This window comes from Rana temporaria, chromosome 6 (genome assembly GCF_905171775.1).
Source record: "Rana temporaria chromosome 6, aRanTem1.1, whole genome shotgun sequence".
In the NCBI taxonomy this organism is placed as follows: domain Eukaryota; kingdom Metazoa; phylum Chordata; class Amphibia; order Anura; family Ranidae; genus Rana; species Rana temporaria.
This window is the reverse complement of record NC_053494.1, coordinates 203,589,721-203,611,802: the sequence shown is the minus strand read 5'-3', so window position 1 is coordinate 203,611,802 and position 22,082 is coordinate 203,589,721. Positions and strand designations below refer to the sequence as shown.

General features: G+C 48.9%; 1 protein-coding gene across 1 annotated transcript in view; it reads left to right on the top strand.

Moving 5' to 3' along the window:
- Positions 1-22,082, top strand: part of ASIC4 (acid sensing ion channel subunit family member 4) — a 396,991-nt gene that overhangs the window by 222,772 nt on the left and 152,137 nt on the right. The window lies entirely within an intron of this gene.

Here is a 22,082-nt window from a genome sequence, read left to right as displayed (position 1 = left end):
CCTTCCCTTCCTCTCCTCACCCCTCTTTCCCCCCATCACTCCCTTATCCCATCTCCTCTTCCTTCTCTTCCCTTCCTCTCCTCACCCCTCTTTCCCCCCCTTCACTCCCTTATCCCATCTGCTCTTCCTTCCCTTCCCTTCCCTTCCTCTCCTCACCCCTCTTTCCCCCCATCACTCCCTTATCCCATCTCCTCTTCCTTCTCTTCCCTTCCTCTCCTCACCCCTCTTTCCCCCCATCACTCCCTTATCCCATCTCCTCTCCCTTCCCTTCCCTTCCTCTCCTCACCCCTCTTTCCCCCCATCACTCCCTTATCCCATCTCCTCTTCCTTCCTTTCCTCTCCTCACCCCTCTTTCCCCCCATCACTCCCTTATCCCATCTCCTCTTCCTTCCCTTCCCTTCCTCTCCTCACTCCTCTTTCCCCCCCATCTCTCCCTTATCCCATATCCTCTTCCTTCCCTTCCCTTCCTCTCCTCACCCCTCTTTCCCCCCCTTCACTCCCTTATCCCATCTGCTCTTCCCTTCCTCTCCTCACCCCTCTTTCCCCCCCATCACTCCCTTATCCCATCTCCTCTTCCTTCCCTTCCCTTCCTCTCCTCACTCCTCTTTCCCCCCCATCTCTCCCTTATCCCATATCCTCTTCCTTCCCTTCCCTTCCTCTCCTCACCCCTCTTTCCCCCCATCACTCCCTTATCCCATCTCCTCTTCCTTCCCTTCCCTTCCTCTCCTCACTCCTCTTTCCCCCCCATCTCTCCCTTATCCCATATCCTCTTCCTTCCCTTCCCTTCCTCTCCTCACCCCTCTTTCCCCCCCTTCACTCCCTTATCCCATCTGCTCTTCCTTTCCTTCCTCTCCTCACCCCTCTTTCCCCCCTTCACTCCCTTATCCCATCTGCTCTTCCTTTCCTTCCTCTCCTCACCCCTCTTTCTCCCCTTCACTCCCTTGTTCCATTTGTTCTCTCCTCCTTCCCTGTTCTCTCTTCACCCCCCTTTTTTCACTTCACACTTCAACCTTTCACTCCCTTATCCCATCTCCTCTCTCCTTCTTTCCTCTTGTCACCCCCTTGTCCTTTTAGTGAACTCTTCCCCCCTTCGCTCCCTCATTCCATCGCCTCTCTCCTTCTTTCCTCTCATTACCCCCCTTTCCTTTCAGTCCACTCTTACCCTCTTCACTACCTAGTTCCTTCTCCTCTCTCCTTTCCTCTCTTCACCCTCCTTTCCTTTCACTCCATTCTTGAAAAATTCCTCTCCTCACCCCTCTTTCCCCCCATCACTCCCTTATCCCATCTCCTCTCCCTTCCCTTCCCTTCCTCTCCTCACCCCTCTTTCCCCCCTTCACTTCCTTATCCCATCTCCTCTTCCTTCCCTTCCCTTCCCTTCCTCACCCCTCTTTCCCCCCATCACTCCCTTATGCCATCTCCTCTTCCCTCCCTTCCTCTCCTCACCCCTCTTTCCCCCCATCACTCCCTTATCCCAGCTCCTCTTCCTTCCCTTCCCTTCCTCTCCTCACCCCTCTTTCCCCCCATCACTCCCTTATCCCATCTCCTCTTGCTTCTCTTCTCTTCCTCTCCTCACCCCTCTTTCCCCCCATCACTCCCTTATCCCCCATCTCCTCTTCCTTCCCTTCCCTTCCTCTCCTCACCCCTCTTTCCCCCCATCACTCCCTTATCCCATCTCCTCTTCCTTCTCTTCCCTTCCTCTCCTCACCCCTCTTTCCCCCCTTTCTCTCCTTTATCCCATCTCCTCTTCCTTCCCTTCCCTTCCTCTCCTCAACCCTCTTTCCCCCATTCACTCCCTTATCCCATCTCCTCTTCCTTCCCTTCCCTTCCTCTCCTCACCCCTCTTTCCCCCATCACTCCCTTATGCCATCCCCTCTTCCTTCCCTTCCCTTCCTCTCCTCACCCCTCTTTCCCCCCATCAGTCCCTTATCCCATCTCCTCTTCCTTCTCTTCCCTTCCTCTCCTCACCCCTCTTTCCCCCATCACTCCCTTATCCCATCCCCTCTTCCTTCCCTTCCTCTCCTCACCCCTCTTTCCCCCCATCACTCCCTTATCCCATCTCCTCTTCCCTTCCTCTCCTCACCCCTCTTTCCCCCCCTTCACTCCCTTATCCCATCTGCTCTTCCTTCCCTTCCTCTCCTCACCCCTCTTTCCCCCCATCACTCCCTTATCCCATCTGCTCTTCCCTTCCTCTCCTCACCCCTCTTTCCCCCCATCACTCCCTTATCCCATCTCCTCTTCCTTCCCTTCCTCTCCTCACCCCTCTTTCCCCCCATCACTCCCTTATCCCATCTCCTCTTCCTTCTCTTCCCTTCCTCTCCTCACCCCTCTTCCCCCCATCACTCCCTTATCCCATCTCCTCTTCCTTTCCTTCCTCTCCTCACCCCTCTTTCCCCCCTTCACTCCCTTATCCCATCTGCTCTTCCTTTCCTTCCTCTCCTCACCCCTCTTTCTCCCCTTCACTCCCTTGTTCCATTTGTTCTCTCCTCCTTCCCTGTTCTCTCTTCACCCCCCTTTTTTTTCACTTCACACTTCAACCTTTCACTCCCTTATCCCATCTCCTCTCTCCTTCTTTCCTCTTGTCACCCCCTTGTCCTTTTAGTGAACTCTTCCCCCCTTCGCTCCCTCATTCCATCGCCTCTCTCCTTCTTTCCTCTCATTACCCCCCTTTCCTTTCAGTCCACTCTTACCCTCTTCACTACCTAGTTCCTTCTCCTCTCTCCTTTCCTCTCTTCACCCTCCTTTCCTTTCACTCCATTCTTGAAAAATTCACGTATCCCATCTTCTCTCTCCTTTCCTCTCTCTCCCCCTTTCTTTTCAGTCCACTCTTCCCCCCTTCACTGCCTCGTTCCATCTCCTCCAGGGGTGGACTGACCATTGTGGCACTCGGGCACAGCCTGAGGGCCCCATGCCACTAGGGGGCCCCATCAGGGTTTCAAGGCTAAGTAAAACCAGGGACAGTATGTAAAAATCTGTGTTTTTTTTTACATCTGTCCCTGATATGTCTCAAAACGACATGCTTCTAATGTAAAATTCCTCAGGTTTTAGCTGCCCCGCCTCTGCACTGCCTCCTGGCGTGGTGGCTATCTGTAAGCCCGGGGGCCCCATAATCTTCTATTGCCCGGGGGCCCCATGAGTTGTCAGTCCGCCCCTGATCTCCTCCCTCCTTTCCACTCTTCACCCCCCTTTCCTTTCAGTCCACTCTTCCCCCCTTCACTCCCTCGTTCCATCTTCTCCCTCCTTTCCACTCTTCGCCCTCCTTTGCTTTCACTACATTATTTTCCTTTTCACTCACTTATCCCATCTCCTCTCCCTTTGTTCTCCTAACCCTCTTTTCTTTCAGTCCACTCTTCCCCCCTTCACGCCCTCATTCCATCTTCTCTTTTCTTCTTTCCTCTCCTCATCCTCCTTTACTTTCACTCCATTCTTTTCCTTTTCACTCCTTTTTCTCATCTCATCTTCCGTCTATTGTTCTCTGAACCCACTTTCCTTTCACTCCACTCTTCCCTTTCCCTTTACTCCCTCATTCCATCTCCTCTCTCTTTCTTTCCTCTCCTCCCCCTTTTCTTTCACTCCCTTGTTTCTTTTCTCTTTCTCCGTTCCTGCTCTTCTCTCCTTTACCACTTACATCTCTCTTTTCTCCACTGCTCTGACCTCTTGTCTCACCTCCTCTTGTCTCCTTTTTACTCTTTCTTTTCTGATCCACTTGATTCCCTTCCTCTCCTATTCCTACCCCTCTTCATTCCAATTTCTTCCATGTTCTTTTCCTTCCCCTTTTACACTCTTATGCCGCGTACACACGATCGGTCCATCCGATGAGAATGGTCTGATGGACCATTTTCATTGGTCCAAACCGATCGTGTGTGGGCCCCATAGGTTAGTTAACCTTTGGTCAAAAAAATAGGAACTTGCTTTAAAAATTAACCGATGGACGCCTAACCGATAGGTCAAAACCGATCGTTAGTACGCACGACCATCGGTTAAAAATCCACGCATGCTCAGAATCAAGTCGACGCATGCTTGGAAGCATTGAACTTCGTTTTTTTCAGCACGTCGTTGTGTTTTAAGTCACCGCGTTCTGACACGATCGGTTATTTAACCTATGGTGTGTAGGCACATCAGACCATCAGTCAGCTTCATCGGTTAACCTATGACAACTGTCCTTAGGACCGTTCTCATCGGATGGACTGATCTTGTGTACAAGGCTTTACTTTCCTTCCTCTTCCCTCCTTCTCTCCGCTCCTCTTCTCGTTCACTTTCTCCCCTACATTGACTTTCCACCTCTTCTTTCCTCATCCCTCCACTAACCTCCTCCCCATCCCCTCTTCTCGTAGCCCCTTTCTTCCTCACCTAGATTTGACTCTTTGTCCCTTCTTTCTTTATCCCTCCACTCACCACTCTCCTCGTCTCATCTTCTCACCCTTTCTCCCTTCACTTCATTTACCCTCAACCTCCCCCTTGCCTACTTTTCCTCTTCACCCCTGCCTTCCCCTTCTATTTCTATCCTCTTTCCTCCCCCATCCTTTCCTCTTCCTCCCATCTTTTTCTTCCTCACCTAACCTTTTCCCTTCTTTTTTTACCTATTTCTGTCTACCACTAATGTTGGCTATAATGCTCAGTCCCGGCCCTCACTATGTTTTTGACACTTTCTAACTCTCTAAAACTACCTGGCTAATCATCCACTCTTCTCAGTTAGAAGAGTTAGGCACATAGTCAACCACGTTCTCGCTGTTTGCTTTCTTCAGGCAGATTAAATGAGGAACAGTGGAAGATCCCTTTGTGATTAAGGATGGACAGATAATTCTTTCTGTGGCCAACCTATAAACCATTTTAATGGGCATAAGAGATACATCCAGGTGACTTTTACAGTGATTTGATTGTTCTATCCTGAGGAAGCAGATTAAGTCTATGAAACGCGTGATGAAGGAATGACAGTCTACCATTTGCCATAATCAGGCTATACACAGAATGACAATAAGGTTATGACAGAGAGAGAGTGTGAGAATGTACCAATAATGTATTGGCTTGTGTATTGTGAATTTTACATATTAATATGATAAAAATCAAGCAATTTTACATCTGTGTTTATCCCTGAGTGATACCAGTAAAGTCTGAATATAAATGGGGATTTAATTTGAGATGAGCGTACGGATGTGGTACTGGAAGGGCACTTATCTATTTATATATGACCTCCAAGTCCACCGGCTGGTGCTTTCAGAAGGTGGTATGGCAAGTTAGAAACTCATGCAGATCAATACTGTTCTGTCCTAAGCTGCCAGCCTTCTTCTCACCATTCCACTTCCCTGTGCGCTGAAACTTCATGTAAGCTCCGCTGAGCTGAGCTTACAAATTAATAGAGCGCTGTGTTGTTAGCGTGCCCTGGGGGCGATCGGAGTGCGGCTGCATGACCGACCTCCTCTACATTCTACCAGCACCTTTGTCTCTTCTTTGTCTTCCCATCACCTCTTGCTCCAAGCTTATGTCTTTTTTTCTCATACATCATTTTAATTTCAATGTTTCTGCATTGTTTTTCCTCATCTCAATATTTTAATATTTTTTCCTTTGTATCAATTTCCTTTCATACTGTTATCAACTCTTTTCCAAACTATTCATCCTCTCTTAATCTTTCCCTCCATCTCCTATTCTATCATTTTCTCTCTCTGTTTCTCCATCTCTCTCATTTCTCCCTCTCTCTAATTTTTCTCTCTCTCTCTCTTTCTCCGCCCTTATTTTTTCTCTCCTTCTCTCTCTCTTTGCTTGGTCTTCTCCTCTATCTTCCATTTTATCCTCCTTCTCCCTCTTTCTCTTTTTTCTCCCTCTCTTTCTCCTTCCTTATGTTATCTCTCACTATCCCCTTGCTCTTTTCCTCTCTCCCATTCTATCCTTTCTCTCTTCCCCATCCTTTCTCTCTTCCCTTTCTCCCTTTTCTTTCTTTCTCTCTCTTCAGCCCTTACATTCTGTCTCTCTCTCTATTCCCTTGCTCTTTCTCTCTATCTTCCCATCCCACCCTCTCTCTATTTTCCTCCTTGCGCTTCTTTTCTTTCCCCTCCCTTACATTATCTCTTTCACTCTTCCTCTCCTTTCTTTTACTTTCTTTCCCCTTACTTTCTCTTGTCTTCTCTCGCTGTTTCTCCCCTCTCTCTTTCTCTCTATCTCCCATGCTATCTTCTCTCTCTCCTTTCTTTCTTTCTCCTCCCTTGATTCTCTCTCTCTCTCTCTCCTTCTCGCTCTTTTTCCTATTCTATTCCCCCACCTCACATGAGGGCAGACAGTACAATTACAATACAATTCAATATGGAGGAATCAGAGGGCCCTGCCCATTAGAGCTTACAATCTATTAGGGAGGGGCTGGTGGAACAAAAAGTAATAACTGTGAGGAATGAACCGATATGGGAGAAATAGAAGACTTGGTTATTAGCTGAAGGAAGGAAAGGCTTCCCTGGAGAGTTGAGCGATTTTACAGTATCCCTCCTCTCTTTCTATCACTCTCTCTCTATCTCTCTCTGTCTCTCTCTCTCTCTTTCATTGCTCTTTCCGTCTATCTGCTATTCAACCCCCCCCCCCCTCCTCTTTCTGTCCTCCTCCCTTAGGTTATCTTTCACTTCACTTTCCCCATTGCTCTTTTCCTCCATCTTCCATTATATTCTCTCTGTCGCCTTATTTCTCACTCTTGCTCTTTCCCTCTATCTTCCATACTGCCCTCCCTCTCTCTTTAATGCCTCTCCCTCCCCTCTCTCTCTCTCTCACTCTCTCTCCCCCTCTCTTTCTCACTCTCTCTCCCCCTCTCTTTCTCACTCTCTCTCCCCCTCTCTCTCTTTCCCTTTCTCTCTCTCTTTCACCCCTCTCCCTCCCCCTCTCTCTCTCTTTCCCCCTCTCTCTCTCTTTCCCCCTCTCTCTCTCTCCCCCTCTATCTCTATCCCCCTTCTCTCTCTCTCCCCCTCTATCTCTATCCCCCCTCTCTCTCTCCTTTCCCTCGCTCTCTCTCTTTTACCCCTCCCCCTCTTTCTCTCTCTCTTCCCCCCCCTCTCTCACTCTGTCTGTATCCCCCCTCTCTCTCTCTCTTTCCCTCCTCTCTCCCTCTCTCTCTTTCCCTCTCTCTTGTTTTTCCCTCTATTTCTCTCCCCCTTTCTTACATTATTGTTTTTTTTCCTCTTGCTCTTTTCTTCTATCTCCCATTTGATCCTCTCTCTGTCTTTCTCTCTCCTCCCTCCTTTCTCTCTCTTCTCTCTATATCTTTTGCCTTCCTTATACTCTCTCTCCCTCTCTCTCTTTCTGCTCTTGCTTTTTCTCTCAATCTCCCATTCTATCCCTCCTCTTCTTGCTCTTTCTCCTCCATTAGCTTATTTCTCTCCTTTCTTGTGTTATCTTTATCCTTCTCTTCCTCTATCTGTCTCTATCTCTCCATGTCTTTTTCCCATTCCTCTCTTCTCTCTCTCCACACCTCCATACTATTCTTCATTCCTTCCTTCGTTCCTCAGTCTTTTTTTCTCCCTCTCTCTTCCTTTCTCTCTCTCTCTCTTCCTTTCTCTCTCTCGCTCTTCCTTTCTCTCTCTCTCTCTCTCTCACTCTCTCTCTCTCTCTCTCTCTTTCTTTCTTTCCTTCTTTCTCTCTCTCTCTCTCCTAGCTGTTCCTCTATTTCTCCTCCATTATGTTATCTTTATAATTCTCACCCTCTCTCTCTCTCTCTCTCTCTCTCTCTCTCTCTTTCTCTCTCTCTTTCTCTCTGTCTTTCTCTCTCTCTCTCTTTCCCCCCTCCTAGCTCTTCCTCTATCTCTCCTCCATTATGTTATATTTATCCTTCTCACCCTTTATCTGTCTCTCTCTCTCTTTCTTTCTTTCTCTCTGTCTTTCTCTCTCTCCCCCCCCCCCCCTCCTAGCTCTTCCTCTATCTCTCCTCCATTATGTTATCTTTATCCTTCTCGCCCTCTATCTGTCTCTCTCTCTCTCTTTCTCTCCCTTCTCTCTCTCCATCCCTTTATACTATTCTTCTTCTCCTCTGTTCTGTCGTCTTTCAGTGTCCTTGCTGTCCCGCCATGCAGCTCCCCTTTAAGATATTAAGAAGACCACAACCCTGCAATCTCTTAAAAGCAGCAGCCACCGGGCCATCACCCTCCCGCCACCATCCAGTGACCGCACATTCGTCTTTGCATACATAAATGCCTTTGCGTTGACCTTCAGATGCCATTAAAATGAACATCTCCACCTATCCAATTTAATATTGCCCGCTAGCTCAGAAAAGAGTTAATTGTTCCGAACACTCTTGGCGTGTTGCTGTGTCCCGGCCATCAATCAGCGGTGGTATAAGCGGGGATCTGAAGTCTATACATTGAAGGCACTCAGATAAAAGACACCAGAAATCACATGATCAAATGGAAAAATGGAAGAGGGTCAGATAACAGCTTGCGGTCCAGCCTATTGCCAGTCACAAGGGCAGGCCACTAACTGCTCAGTGATGACCTCTCAGCGAATCCACCGGGCTTCCAAACCAAACAATAAGTGGAGTTAAAAAAAAAACGCTGCAGACCACGGCTCGGAGCACCCGGCCTTTTACCGAGGAAGACTTAAAATAGACATGCCATTAGCAGAGTATTAAAGGCAGAACAACTGAGGAAACAAGCCATGTACAAGAAGACGGGAGGTCACAATGATCTCTTCTATCCTCCCTCCAGATATTTTGGGGTCATCTTTCTGTTTCAGCAAAAAGATCTGCTGTCTAAACAAAAAAACTTGTCTAATGGCCGAGCCGGTTAGATCTCTGAACTAATTAGCTGACTCTCCAAAGCAGCAGCCAGAATAACTTGTTCTCTATACCCAACTAGCTTTCTCATCAATGGTAGTCTATGGGAGGTGTGCTGCGCCCAGGGCCGCCATCAGGGGGGTACAGGCAGTACACCTGTATTAGGGGGGTACAGGCAGTACACCTGTAAGGGGCCCGGAGGTCCCCAGGGCACCGGATGGCAACCCCCACACAACACTCCACACCAGGGAGAAAGCCTTGCATTACTGTGTGGAGTTACAGACAGAAGAACAGGAAGTGAGGATTTCTCAGAAGAAATAAGGACATTTAAAAGCAAAATGAAAGGATGAGGTAAGTGAAGGAGGACTGAACTAAGGTAAAGGCAGGGATGGACTGGACATTGGGACTACCGGGAGTTTCCCGGTGAGCCGATGGCTCGGTGGGCCGGTTTCAGTGACCGTCTGTCAAATTAATGGCTGCGCTACTCGCGCAGCCATTAATTTGAGCACCGCTGTACTGCCCATGGCTAGGTATCGAGCTTCGGAAAGAGCTGGTGCACTTCGGCTCCTTCTGCCCCCACTCGGCTCTTTCAGAACAATGCACACATCTTCGGCTACTTCTGGCCCGCATTCGTCCTTTCCCGCACCCGTTTAGAACTGCACACATCTTCGGCCACCTCTGGCCCACCCTCGTCATTTTCTGTCACTGCTCGACTTCCCCCGTCCCCCTCCTTTCTGACAGCTCTTTAACTTCATCCACTTCAGCATCTCCAGCGGTCACCGCACCCCGTGTTAACGATCGTTGTAGGTTTAAAAGAGTCGGAGCCGCCCGTGTGACACGTCGACAGGCAGAGGGGTCCCCAGAGCAGACAAGGGGGGCCAGAGGATGACGGTGCTGCGCCACATCCTTTGCTTTATATGCAATTTATCTGTGGGTTTGTGGTAACCTGTTTGATGTTGCGCATTCGTTTTTTATTTTAAAATATATAATGCAAACCAGGCTTCGGGCCTAGTCCTAGGGGGAAGGTGACTACTGACGGGGGCTTACCACTTCACCTGGTCTTCCTTCTGGGTTTGCGTGCTCCTGCTGTGTGGCTAGCTGGGCCGTGATGACGTCCCTCTCGTGCAAGTGCGTGTTTGCAAAATTAGAGTGGGCCGGTCTGGATAAAGTCCAGGGCCACTTTTTTGTCCCAGTCCAGCCCTGTGTAAAGGAAGCTATTTAGGGGGAAAAAATTGTACCTTTACAACCCCTTTAACCGGTTAACGCCCGCCACATGTATATGTACGTCCACAGAATGGCACGTACAGGCATATGGGCGTACATGTACGTCCCCGCCTATCCGCCCCCCCCCCCCCCCCCCCCCCCGCTACATGCGGCGGTCGGAAATCCGCGGGAAGCGATCCGGGACGAGGGCGCGGCTATTCGTTTCTAGCCGCCCCCTCGCGATCGCTCCCCGGAGCTGAAGAACGGGGAGAGGAGAGCCGTATGTGAACATGGCTTCCCCGTGCTTCACTGTGGCGGCGTATCGATCGAGTGATCCTTTTATAGGGAGACTCGATCGATGACGTCAGACCTACAGCCACACCCCCCGTACAGTTGTAAACACACACTAGGTGAACCCTAACTCCTTCAGCGCCCCCTGTGGTTAACTCCCAAAATGCAACTGTCATTTTCACAATAAACAATGCAATTTAAATGCATTTTTTGCTGTGAAAATGACAATGGTCCCAAAAATGTGTCAAAATTGTCCGAAGTGTCCGCCATAATGTCGCAGTCACGAAAAAAATCGCTGATCGCCGCCATTAGTAATAAAAATTAAATAATAATAAAACTATCCCCTATTTTGTAAACGCTATAAATTTTGCGCAAACCAATCGATAAACGCTTATTGCGATTTTTTTTACCAAAAATAGGTAGAAGAATACGCATCGGCCTAAACTGAGGGAAAAACAATTTTTTATATATGTTTTTGGGGGATATTTATTATAGCAAAAAGTAAAAAATATTGAATTTTTTTCAAAATTGTTGCTCTATTTTTGTTTATAGCGCAAAAAATAAAAACCGCAGAGGTGATCAAATACCAGCAAAAGAAAGCTCTATTTGTGGGGGAAAAAGGACGGCAATTTTGTTTGGGAGCCATGTCGCACGACCGCGCAATTGTCTGTTAAAGCGACGCAGTGCCGAATCGCAAAACCTGGCCTGGGCATTTAGCTGCCTAAAGGTCCGGGGCTTAAGTGGTTAATGAAAGTAAAACATTTAGCAACATATTGCTACACTTAGAGGCGCCTCTCTTCTCTTGTATACTCTGTAGCTGGATTTTGCTTCTAATCCCCTTGTGGAGGCTTCCATTTGTGGATGGACATTTTATGGTTACACAACCAATCACATTGCTATAATCTTTTTATATGGACTATAAACTGAAGGACCTCTGAATAAATGGTTGTGGAACAAATCATTTGAGTTTCCATTATTTCTTATGGGGAAATGTGCTTTGATATACAAGTGCTTTGGATTACAAGCATGTTTCTGGAACGAATTATGCTCGCAATCCAAGGTTTTACTTGTATGTCTGTCTGGACTTTCAATTATGAAAAGGGTTAAAACAAAAAAAGTGTCCAGACCTAGCTGGGCTCAACAGCGGAGATTCCCCATATCCACAATGGCGCCTTTGTAGGGCCCGGCCCCCCTCCCCCAGCCCATGAGCGCTCCCTCTAGTCGTTGGATGATTGCAGATATAAAATTATCTGGCACAGCTTCCACTCCTCGCTGAAACTCCGAGCACGGCTGCCACCGCGTCACGCTCTATTTTCTATTTATTTTATATCCATACTGTTCAAAGTGATCTATCGGCCAGATTTAAATAAATAGAGGTCTGTTTGTTTGTTTTTTTTCCCTCTCTCTGTTGGCTGATATGATCTTGCAGCTGAGCGCTGCGTATAGATTTCTTGACTCCTTGTCGGCGAGGACGATCTATCACTTCTGCGGAAGGACAGTTTAGATGACAAGAGAAGGGATAACAAACCTCCAGAACAAGACAGGTCTGAGGACAAGGCGATGTTACATCAAAGGCAGAATAGCAGAGGAATACAGCATAAAAGCAAAAAAAATGGGGAAAAGAAAAAGCGTCAGGCAGAGAGAATACCAATTTCTCACGGCACCTTCCGTATCCTGCTGCCCAATATATACTGAACGGCAGGGCCGGACTTACCATTGGGCTTGACTGGGCTCAAGCCCATGGGCCCCGCCCAATAGGGGGCCCCTGGGTCCAATCGCGCCACCCCCCCGTTTGTGGCAATCCCCTCCCGCAATTTCGTGGCCATCACGGCAAACCCCTCCTGCACTTTCGCGGCAATCTCCCGTTCGTGGCAATTTCTGCACCCCCCCAGCACAACAGCTTCGGCGGATGGATGTAATTCTCTTCTCGGCAGCCAACAAACCCCCCCCCCTTCCCGCTCAACAACTTCGATGCTCCAGGTGGCCCCTTCACTGCATCTGTGTAAGGGGCCCCAGAATTACTGAAGATCGGTTGGCGGATCCCCCCCCCCCCGCTCAACAAGTATGATAGGTCGGTCGGCGGATCCAGCCCCCTCCCTCAACAACTATGATCGGTCGGCGGTAACAACCCACCCCCCCCGCTTCTCTACTCCAGGGGGCCCCTTCGATTATTAAGCCCAGGGGCCCCCACCACCTGCTAAATGGGGACTGGGTGCATGGAGGGAAATGCATTGTGGGTGCTTCACCTTCCTTCTATGGCACCTCTCAGCCATGATTAAATACTAAAGGAAAACTAGAGGCAAAACTTTTATAAACCCCGTAAAAAAAAATGTCATGTTCCATCTGTGTCCCCAAATGACGTCATTGCGTACGACGAGCATGTGCTTGTCACATTCAAAGCCGTCTCCGCCATCTTGTTACACCCTACCTATGCCTAGGAAGCTACTGCGCATGCGTCAAAGTCATTTTGAGCATGCGCGGGTTTCCACGGCGACAGGTAAGTATACACACTCTAGGGTTTCTCGGCAGGAAAACACTGCCAAGAATCACAACGAGAAAATAGAAAGCAGGTTCTCTATTTTTCTCGTCCAGATTCTGGGCAGTTTTCTTGACGAGAAACCTGAAAGCCTCATACACACGCTCGGTTTACTCTGCAAGAAAGTTATGCCCCATAAAGCAGGTGTAAGTCAGCAGCATCCATGAAAATTGCTGCACCAGGGAACACAGCCGTCATATTTAACGTTGTTTACGTAGTACGTGAATAGGGCTGGGCGTAGGTTACGTTCACGTCGTAGGCAGTGATCCGTCGTATCTTAGGGAGTAGTTCCGACGTGTTTCTGAGCATGCGCACTGGGATACGTCCACGGGACGGCGCATGCGCCGTTAGTTTTAAGTACTTGTATGGCACTCGGCCCATCATTTGCATGGGGTCACGCCTCATTAGTATGGCTCACGCCCACTTCCACTTACGACGGCTTACGCCGAGGGAACCCAGCGCAGTTTGGGAGGCAAGTGCTTCGTGAATTCGGTGCTTGCCTCTCTGCGCTACGTCGGCGTAGCGTATATATTAGATACGCTACGCCGGCATAAATATGCGCCAATGTATGTGAATCCGGGCCTATGTATCTTGCAGAGGAGTTGCTGCTTTAAGGAATTATTCTATAATTTATTTCACATTAGCGCCGTTTTTTCTTTTTCTTTGGTAAGTATGTCATTGCTGTCCTCCCCCCCTAGAACAAAACGAGCAGTTAACACGTGCAGCGCAGGCACAGCCCCACTGCATGGGGGAAAAATTTGCTCCGAGTTCTGATTTAACTACTTGCCAACCAGCCGCCGCAGTTGTATCGCTGTCATGGTACGTCGGCTCTTTAAATCGATATTGCAGGTGGGCCCATAGCATGTCTCCGGAGCCGATGCATGTTGTCCACTGGCCACCCACGATCGCTCCTTACAAAGCCAGAACAGGGATGTGTGTGGGTAAACACACAAATCCACGGTCTGGCAAGGGAGAGGAGACAGATCGCATGTTCCTAGTATATAGGAACAACGATTGGTCTCCTCCCCCAGGCAGTCCCATCCCTATACAGTTAGAACACACTGAGGAAACACAATTAACCCCTTGACCGCCCCCCTAGTATTAACCTCATCCCTGCCAGTGACATTTATACAGTAATCAGTGGCTATTTTTATCTCTGATCGCTGTATAAATGTCCCAAAAAGGTGTCAAAAGTGTCTGATCTGTTCGCAGCAATGTCGCAGTCCCGATAAAAAGTGCAGATCGCCGCCATTACTAGTAAAAATAATTATAATAATAAAAAGGCCATAACACTATGCCCTTTTTTGTAGACGCTATAACTTTTGCGCAAACCAATCAATATACGCTTATTGCAATTTTTTTTTAACAAAAATATGTAGAAGAATAGACATTGGCCTAAACTGAGGAAGAATTACATTTTTTTTTATTTATATTTATTATAGCAAAAAGTACAAAATATTGGCCCAGATTCTCATACATTTACGTTGCTCCTGGGCAGCGTAACGTATGTGATTTACGTTACACTGCCGCAGGTTTACAGGTTTACAGCCTGATTCTCAGAACACTTACCTGTAAACTTGCGGCGGTGTATCATTAAATCGCTCGGCGCAAGCCCGCCCAATTCAAATAGGGTGGGCACCATTTAAATTAGGCGCGCTCCCGCACCGAGCGTACTGCGCATGCTCCGTCGGGTAAATTACCCGACGTGCATTGCGCTAAATGACGTCGCCCCAACGTCATTTGCTTAGACGTTTACGTAAATGGCGTCCAGCGCCATTCACGGACGTCTTACGCAAACAGCGTAATTTTTTTTTAATTTGACGCGGGAACGACGGCCATACTTAACATTGGTTGCCCCTCCTAATAGCAGGGGCAACCTTACGCGTTGCGTACGCTACAGAAACAATGTAAATTCTCAGCGTCGACCGCGCGTATGTTCAGGAATCTCGCGTAATTACCTCATTTGCATAGACGACAGGGAAAACGACGATGCGACACCTAGCGGCGGGACAAAAAAATTGCTTTTAAGATCTGACAGTGTAAGAGCCTTACGCCTGTCAGATCTAATGGGTATCTATGCGTAACTGATTCTAGGAATCAGTCGCATAGATACCCGGGGCCAGATTAGGATTTACAACGGCGCAAATGGTGTTGCGCCGTCGTAACGCCATTGAGAATCTGGGCCATTGTGTTTTTTTTTTTCAAAACTGTTCATTTTTTGTTTATAGTGCAAAAAATAAAAACCGCAGAGGTGATCAAATACCACCAAAAAAAGCTCTATCCGTGGGGGAAAAAAGGCATAAATTTTCTTTGAGTACAACGTCGCAATTGTCAGTTAAAGCGACGCACTGCCGTATTGCAAAAAATGGGCTGATCATTAAGGGGGAAAATCCTTCTGGGGCTAAAGTGGTTAAACTGCCTATAGGATAAAAAAAAAACCACATGAGAATAAATAAATAAATTAGCATAGGTCACCTTCAGTGGAAGCCCTTTACTATCTACAACCTACAGTTGCATCTGTTCACAAATATTGTGATTATAAGCTGCAGCTTACCACTGATCCTTCAGTCCGGTTTCAATGTTATACTGTACATACGTTCATGCCGCGCTATTTTCATTCCTCCTTTTTATGTTCCGCCACTAAAACCCATCTGGCAGAAGCATTAACTGGCTTCCCATGGCCTCATTCTTATTTTTTTAAACTTCTTAGGCTCAGTTCTTCTCTGCTTGTGGCCCTAATCTCAACTTTGAGAGGCATAGACAGCTGAATCTTTACTTTTCCTGCAAAATTTCACATATTGGACCAAACTTTTCCCAAGTCATCAAGGAGGAGGTGGAACCAATCTCAGGTTTACTTTAAAAAGTCAAGATTTGCATATAACATGCCTAATAATTGTTTGGGTGTGCAGGTTTCAATTAGGGTTATCCTCCCTTGTATATTCTCCAAATTTTCTCTGTGTGATTATATAGGTTACCTTAAAGCCAGTAATAAAATAATGAAACTGCCATCCTTTAGGGCAGGGGTGTCAAACTCAATTTCATCGTGGGACACATCAGCATTATGATTGCTCTCAAAAGGACCGGTTGTATCTGTTAGGCCTCGTACACATGACCGAGAAACTCGACGGGCGAAACACACCGTTTTGCTCATCAAGTTCATTGTTAGGCTGTCGAGGATCTCGGCGAGCCAAATTTCTCCATTGCCATCGAGGAAAAAGAAGACATTCTCTCTTTTTGGCTCGACGAGATCCTCGACAGTTTCCTCGTCGAAAAGTGTACACACGACCGGTTTCCTCGGCAAAAAAAAACAAAACAGCAAGTTTCTTGCTGGTTTTTGCCGAGAAACTCGGTCGTGTGTACGAGATTTAAGATTTAAGATTAGATGTCCAGGGCATCCCCTTCCCTTACATTAGATGTCAAGAGCCACCCTACCATCAGAAGTTGAGTCCCCCACTCTCCCTTACATAGCGGTGCATCCCTTTTCCTTATGCTGCTGCTGGGAAGAAGCTAGATGCATTGCTTGAAAGCAGAAAGTAAGGGTCTGTAGGAGGACCAGAGGAGGGCTGGTGCTCTCCTGCAGCTGCAGGAGAGGTGTGAGGGCCACATGAAATGGCCCGGAGGGCCGGATTCGGCCCACAGGCCTTGTGTTTGACACCTGTGCTTTATGCCGCGTACACACGGTCGTTTTTCAGCATGAAAAAAAAACATAGTTTTTCCAACTTCATCATTAAAAACGATGTTGCCCACACACCATCGTTTTTGAAAAATGATGAACAAAGCGCGGTGACGTACAACGGCACTATAAAGGGGAAGTTCTATTCGCCTTTGGGCTTCTTTAGCTGATTCCGAGTTAGTAAAAGACGGTTCGCGCTTTTTTGTCTGTTACAGCGTGATGAATGTGCTTACTCCATTATGAACGGTAGTTTTACCAGAACAAGCGCTCCCGTCTCATAACTTGCTTCTGGGCATGCGCGGGTTTAAAACATCATTTTAGCCCACACAGGATCATTTTTAACAACACGAAAAACGACATTTTAAAAAACTATGTTAAAAAATGCAGCATGTTCGAATTTTATATTTTGTCGTTTTTCAGAAGCCGAAAAACGATGTGAAGCCCACACACGATGATTTTAAATTACGTTTTTAAAAACGACCGTGTGTACGCGGCATTAGGGTTTATGAAGAATCTATTGCTCATTTTTTTTGTGCACCTTACTAAGACCAGGTCCCAATAAATTCTTCCAAAACCTTCGATGCCCCAACAGTAAAAAATAAGTTGATACTCACACAAGAAAAGTATGGGCATGCAAAGCATGTACTGAAATGATGGAAGGCTCTGGATAGGGCAGGGTGTCACTTTGAGAGGATGAAGGTTGTGGAGTGGGTGTGGAGACTCTGCAGCTGACTTGGTCACCGGTGACCGAAAAGGGACCGGACACCTGAATAGGGGGTGTCAGCAGCGACCATAGATAGATCCATGGAATGCATGCATCTATCTATGGTAATTAGAGTGGTGCAGGAAAGGGGGGGGGGAAGCGCTCCTGCACCCTTTATGGACGCATCTTGGTTTTCAGTGTATACAGAAGACCAAAAAGAAGAAACATAGATAGAGGGATATGTTTCCAGACAAGGGACAATCCCATTCATATGAGAGAAACTTGGGAGCTATGACAAAATTATGACAAGGATGTGTCCAATAAGTTCCCTTTCCCCATCTCAGAAAGTCAATCATTTTTTCTTTAGCCTTGTGTCCAGGGCTGGACTGGGACAAAAATTTGGCCCTGGACTTCATCCAGACTGGCCCACTTTGACAGGTCTCTCCCACAGCGGCCGGACAACTCCCGCACCCCCCCCCCCCCCCTGCCACCCAAGCCCCCTCTCCCTCTTCACTAGCCAATAGCCGTTCTACTTTATTAGAGTAGAACTTCTGGTACTGGTATTCTTATAGGCAGTACCAGTGGGGAAGCTAGACATTATTTCTTCCGGGGCAAAGGATCAGTTTGGTGCCCCCCCCCCCTTATGGGACAAGATTAGGCAGAAGTGAGAAACTCCCAGGCAGCTGTCACTGAGCCATCGGCCCACCGGGAAACTCCCTGTAGTCCCAATGGCCAGTCCATCCCTGCTTGTGTCCCACCACCACCAGAAACTTGACTGAAGCTGACGTATATAAAGGCATTTTCCATAAGTCCACCACCCCTATAAAGACCAACCTCAAGCCTAAGGCCTGTTCCCCATCGCAGTCCCCAACCACCTCCATCCAAAGACCACCATGGTCCTGGTAAGCGTCCGCATTGCAGCGCTGAGGTCAGGTGGTTTTGGTTTCCTCCGTGGTCCCCAATGAGTCATTAGCTCGGGTTTCTGCTTACCACACATTTTCTGTTTTAAGTGTTTTACATTTTTCTCTATCACTTCCAGAGAAAATTACAAACCTCATCTTATAACTTTTAAATTATTTGACTTGGAGACTTTCCAGAGATGATCGTTTTCTCAACGGAACAAATGGCCTTCATTGGCAGTCAGCTTTTTCTCTTTGTGACCAATAATGCTGAAATGCAATTAGAAGATATTTGTGTTTTTTTTTCTCTTTCCTATTAGCATTAATAGTACGCAGAGTCCGTGTGAGGATACAGTGGGGGGAAGATGGTAATCTCGCTAGATTCAGTGCCCATCATCATTAGTATAATACAAGGCATTTGCCAGCTAAGTTGTTAATTGTTCATTCTATAGCTTGCATAAAAAGCTGTGCTGCACATCCCCAGCTGTTTCCAACATGGATTCCTTCAATATCTTCAGATGTTAAAACTGACGGGTGTAAAACCAAGAGGAGGAAGGAGAAGGAGGAGGTGTTGCTCTAGGTCAGGGGTCTCCAAACTTTACAAACAAAGGGCCACTTTATTGCCCTTCAGACTTTAGGAGGGCGGGATTGGGGCCAGCAAGGGAAGAAAAAGTCACAGGCCCGGCATCAGTGAGAACATATATGGCCTCAGGGTTGGTGGTCAATAGGAAGAGGAGTATTCCCCCTATTAGTAGGAGGAATAGTATCCCATCATTGGTATCAGTGGATAATATAGTGCCCTATTGTTGGTGTCAATGGGAGGAATAGTGCCTCATATCATTGGAAGAAATTGTGCCCCAAGGGCCGGATAAAGGCTAGCAAAGGGCCACATCTGGCCCTCGGGCCGCAGTTTGGAGACCTCTGCTCTAGGTCAAGGGTAGTCAGCTTTTTAGAGATGTAGCCATACACATAGCGATCTGTAATGATTAAAATACGAGAGATCACAAACAAGTACCGTATATACTCGAGTATAAGCCGAGTTTTTCAGCACATTTTTTTGTGCTGAAAATGCCCCCCTTCGGCTTATACTCGAGGTCACCTTTTTGCGCCTGATCTCCCGGATTTTGGGGAACCGGTACTGGTCGGCCGTAGGTCCCCTGGACCCCAAACTTGGCACACATGTAGCCCCACTCTTCCTCTACAAGTGTGCAAAGACTGGGGGACCTACGGCCGGTGGAGCACCGATTTTTCAAAGCTGGGCACCCCTTCCATAGACTCCCATGTTAAATGGTAATTTCTCCGGTGAATTTGGGGACACGGTTCCGGTCGGTCGTAGGTCCTCTGGAAGCGGAACTTGGCACACATGTAGCCCCATTTCTCCTCTACAAGTGTGCAAAGTTTGTTGTCTGGGGGACCTACGGCTGGGAAGCACAGTTTTTTTTTTAAACCGGGCACCCCTTCCATAGACTCCTATGTTAAACGTCAGTCTAGTCATGGACACAATGATGCATGGGCATAGTGAAGCATGGGCATAGTGAGGCATGGGCACAGTGAGGCATGGGCACAGTGAGGTATGCAGATGGACACAGTGTGGCAAAGTGAGGCACAGAAAGGCATGCAGATGGACACCCTAGCAGGGCCGGCGCTACCACTAGGCAGATTAGGCAGTCGCCTAGAGCGCACTGCCGCCTAGAGCGCAGCCACGGCCGCTGGCTTAACTACACTCCACTGGGAGGAGAGGGTGCCTGGAGCATGTCAATGTGCCTCGTCCTCTACCCGGCTGTCAAGCACCATGTGTGTGACTGCGCGGCAATCAGTAGCACCCTTGGGGAGGCGTGGGCGGCTGGGCATCCATCGCTTTAATGGCAGTGAACAGCGAGGGGCCAGCCGACTCAAACGCAGATAAGCTCGGGATTCGGGAGAAGAGCTCCACCATGGCACCGCCTCCTCCTTGACCTCGTCCTCTGACCCCGCCTCCCCAGGAGACAAGCGGGCACAGCGTACCCCATGCTGCCTTCCAGAGCATGGACTGCTCCAAGTTCCTCCGCATGCTCTGATGTGAGGACTGGAGCTGACAGGCTCGCTGCTCACTGGGGGCACAGAGGACGGGCAGGACTCAGGCTGCTGAGCCTGCGGGAGCCACTGGAATTGGACGGATTGTGCAGGAGACTGACATCATTGCATGGAAGGTACTGTCTGTCGTCAAACACACCTGCAGACAGAGACTGGGACAGAGGTGGGACTGCAGGGACAAGGCTAGGAGTCTCTTATCTCCCCCCAACTCCCCCTCCCTTTCTCAAGCCCCCTCCCCTCTTTCTAAGCCCCCCTCTCAGTCCTTCTCTCTCGATCAGCCCCCTCCCTATACCCTCAGCCATCTCTATACCCTCAGCCATCCCTATACCCTCAGCCGCCCTATACCCTCAGCCATCCATATACCCTCAGCCGCCCTATACCCTCAGCCATCCCTATACCCTCAGCCGCCCTATACCCTCAGCCATCCCTATACCCTCAGCCGCCCTATACCCTCAGCCATCCCTATACCCTCAGCCCTCCCTATACCCTCAGCCGCCCTATACCCTCAGCCATCCCTATACCCTCAGCTATCCCTATGCCCTCAGCCATCCCTATGCCCTCAGCCATCCCTATACCCTCAGCCATCCCTATACCCTCAGCCCTCCCTATACTCTCAGCCATCCCTATACTCTCAGCCCTCCCTATACCCTCAGCCATTCCTATACCCTCAGCCATCCCTATACCCTCAGCCATCCCTATACTCTCAGCCATCCCTATACTCTCAGCCCTCCCTATAACCTCAGCCCTCCCTATAACCTCAGCCATTCCTATACCCTCAGCCATCCCTATACCCTCAGCCATCCCTATACTCTCAGCCATCCCTATACTCTCAGCCCTCCCTATAACCTCAGCCATTCCTATACCCTCAGCCATCCCTATACCCTCAGCCCTCCCTATACCCTCAGCCCTCCCTATACCCTCAGCCATCCGTATACCCTCAGCCACCCCTATAAACTCAGCCATCCGTATACCCTCAGCCACCCCTATAAACTCAGCCATCCCTATACTCTCAGCCATCCCTATACTCTCAGCCACCCCCCTCCTTTCTCTCTCAGCCCCCTGTCTTTCAGCCATCCCCCCCTCTCTCAGCCCTCCCTATTTTCTCAACCCCCGTCTCTCTCTAAGCCCCTCCCTTTTCTCCTAGCCCTCCCTATTCTCTCAGCCCCCCCTCTCTAAGCCCCCTCCCTATTCTCTCAGCCCCCCCTTAGCCCACCTGTCTATCAACCCACCCATCTCTATCAGCCCCCCTCTCTTAGCCCTCCCTCCATTCTTAGCACTCCCTCTCTCAGCCCCCACTCTCCTAACACCCCCTCTCTCTCAGCCCCCCTTCTCCCTCTCTCTCAGCCCCCCTCTCCCTCTCTCTCAGCCCCCCTCTTCCTCTCTCTCAGCCCCCCTCTTCCTCTCTCTCAGCCCCCTCTCCCTCAGCCCCCCTCTTCCTCTCTCTCAGCCCCCCTCTCCCTCAGCTCCCCTCTCTCTCAGCCCCCCTCTCCCTCCTACCTCTCTCTCAGCCCCCTCTCCCTCCTACCTCTCTCTCAGCCCTCCCTCCCTCCTACCTACCTCTCTCTCAGCCCTCCCTCCCTCCTACCTACCTCTCTCTCTCAGCCCTCCCTCCCTCCTACCTACCTCTCTCTCTCAGCCCTCCCTCCTACCTACCTCTCTCATGCCCCATCTCTCTCAGCCCCCTCTCTTAGCTCTCCCTCCTCTCTTAGCCTTCCCTTCATTCTTAGCCAGCCCTCCCTCTCTCAGCCCCCACTCTCTCAACCCCTCTTCTCTTAAAGCCTCCCTCTCTTACAGCCGCCCTCTCAGTCCCCCTCTCTCTTAGCCCCCCTCTTCCCTCCTCCCCAATTAGCTGGTCGTGCCTAGGGCACAAAATTGGCTAGCACTGGCCCTTTTCAGGTAGGTCAGTGTATGTGTCAAGTCACATGTGTTACAAGGGCAAAGGGGGTGGAGTCAGGGGCAGAGCCAAAGTG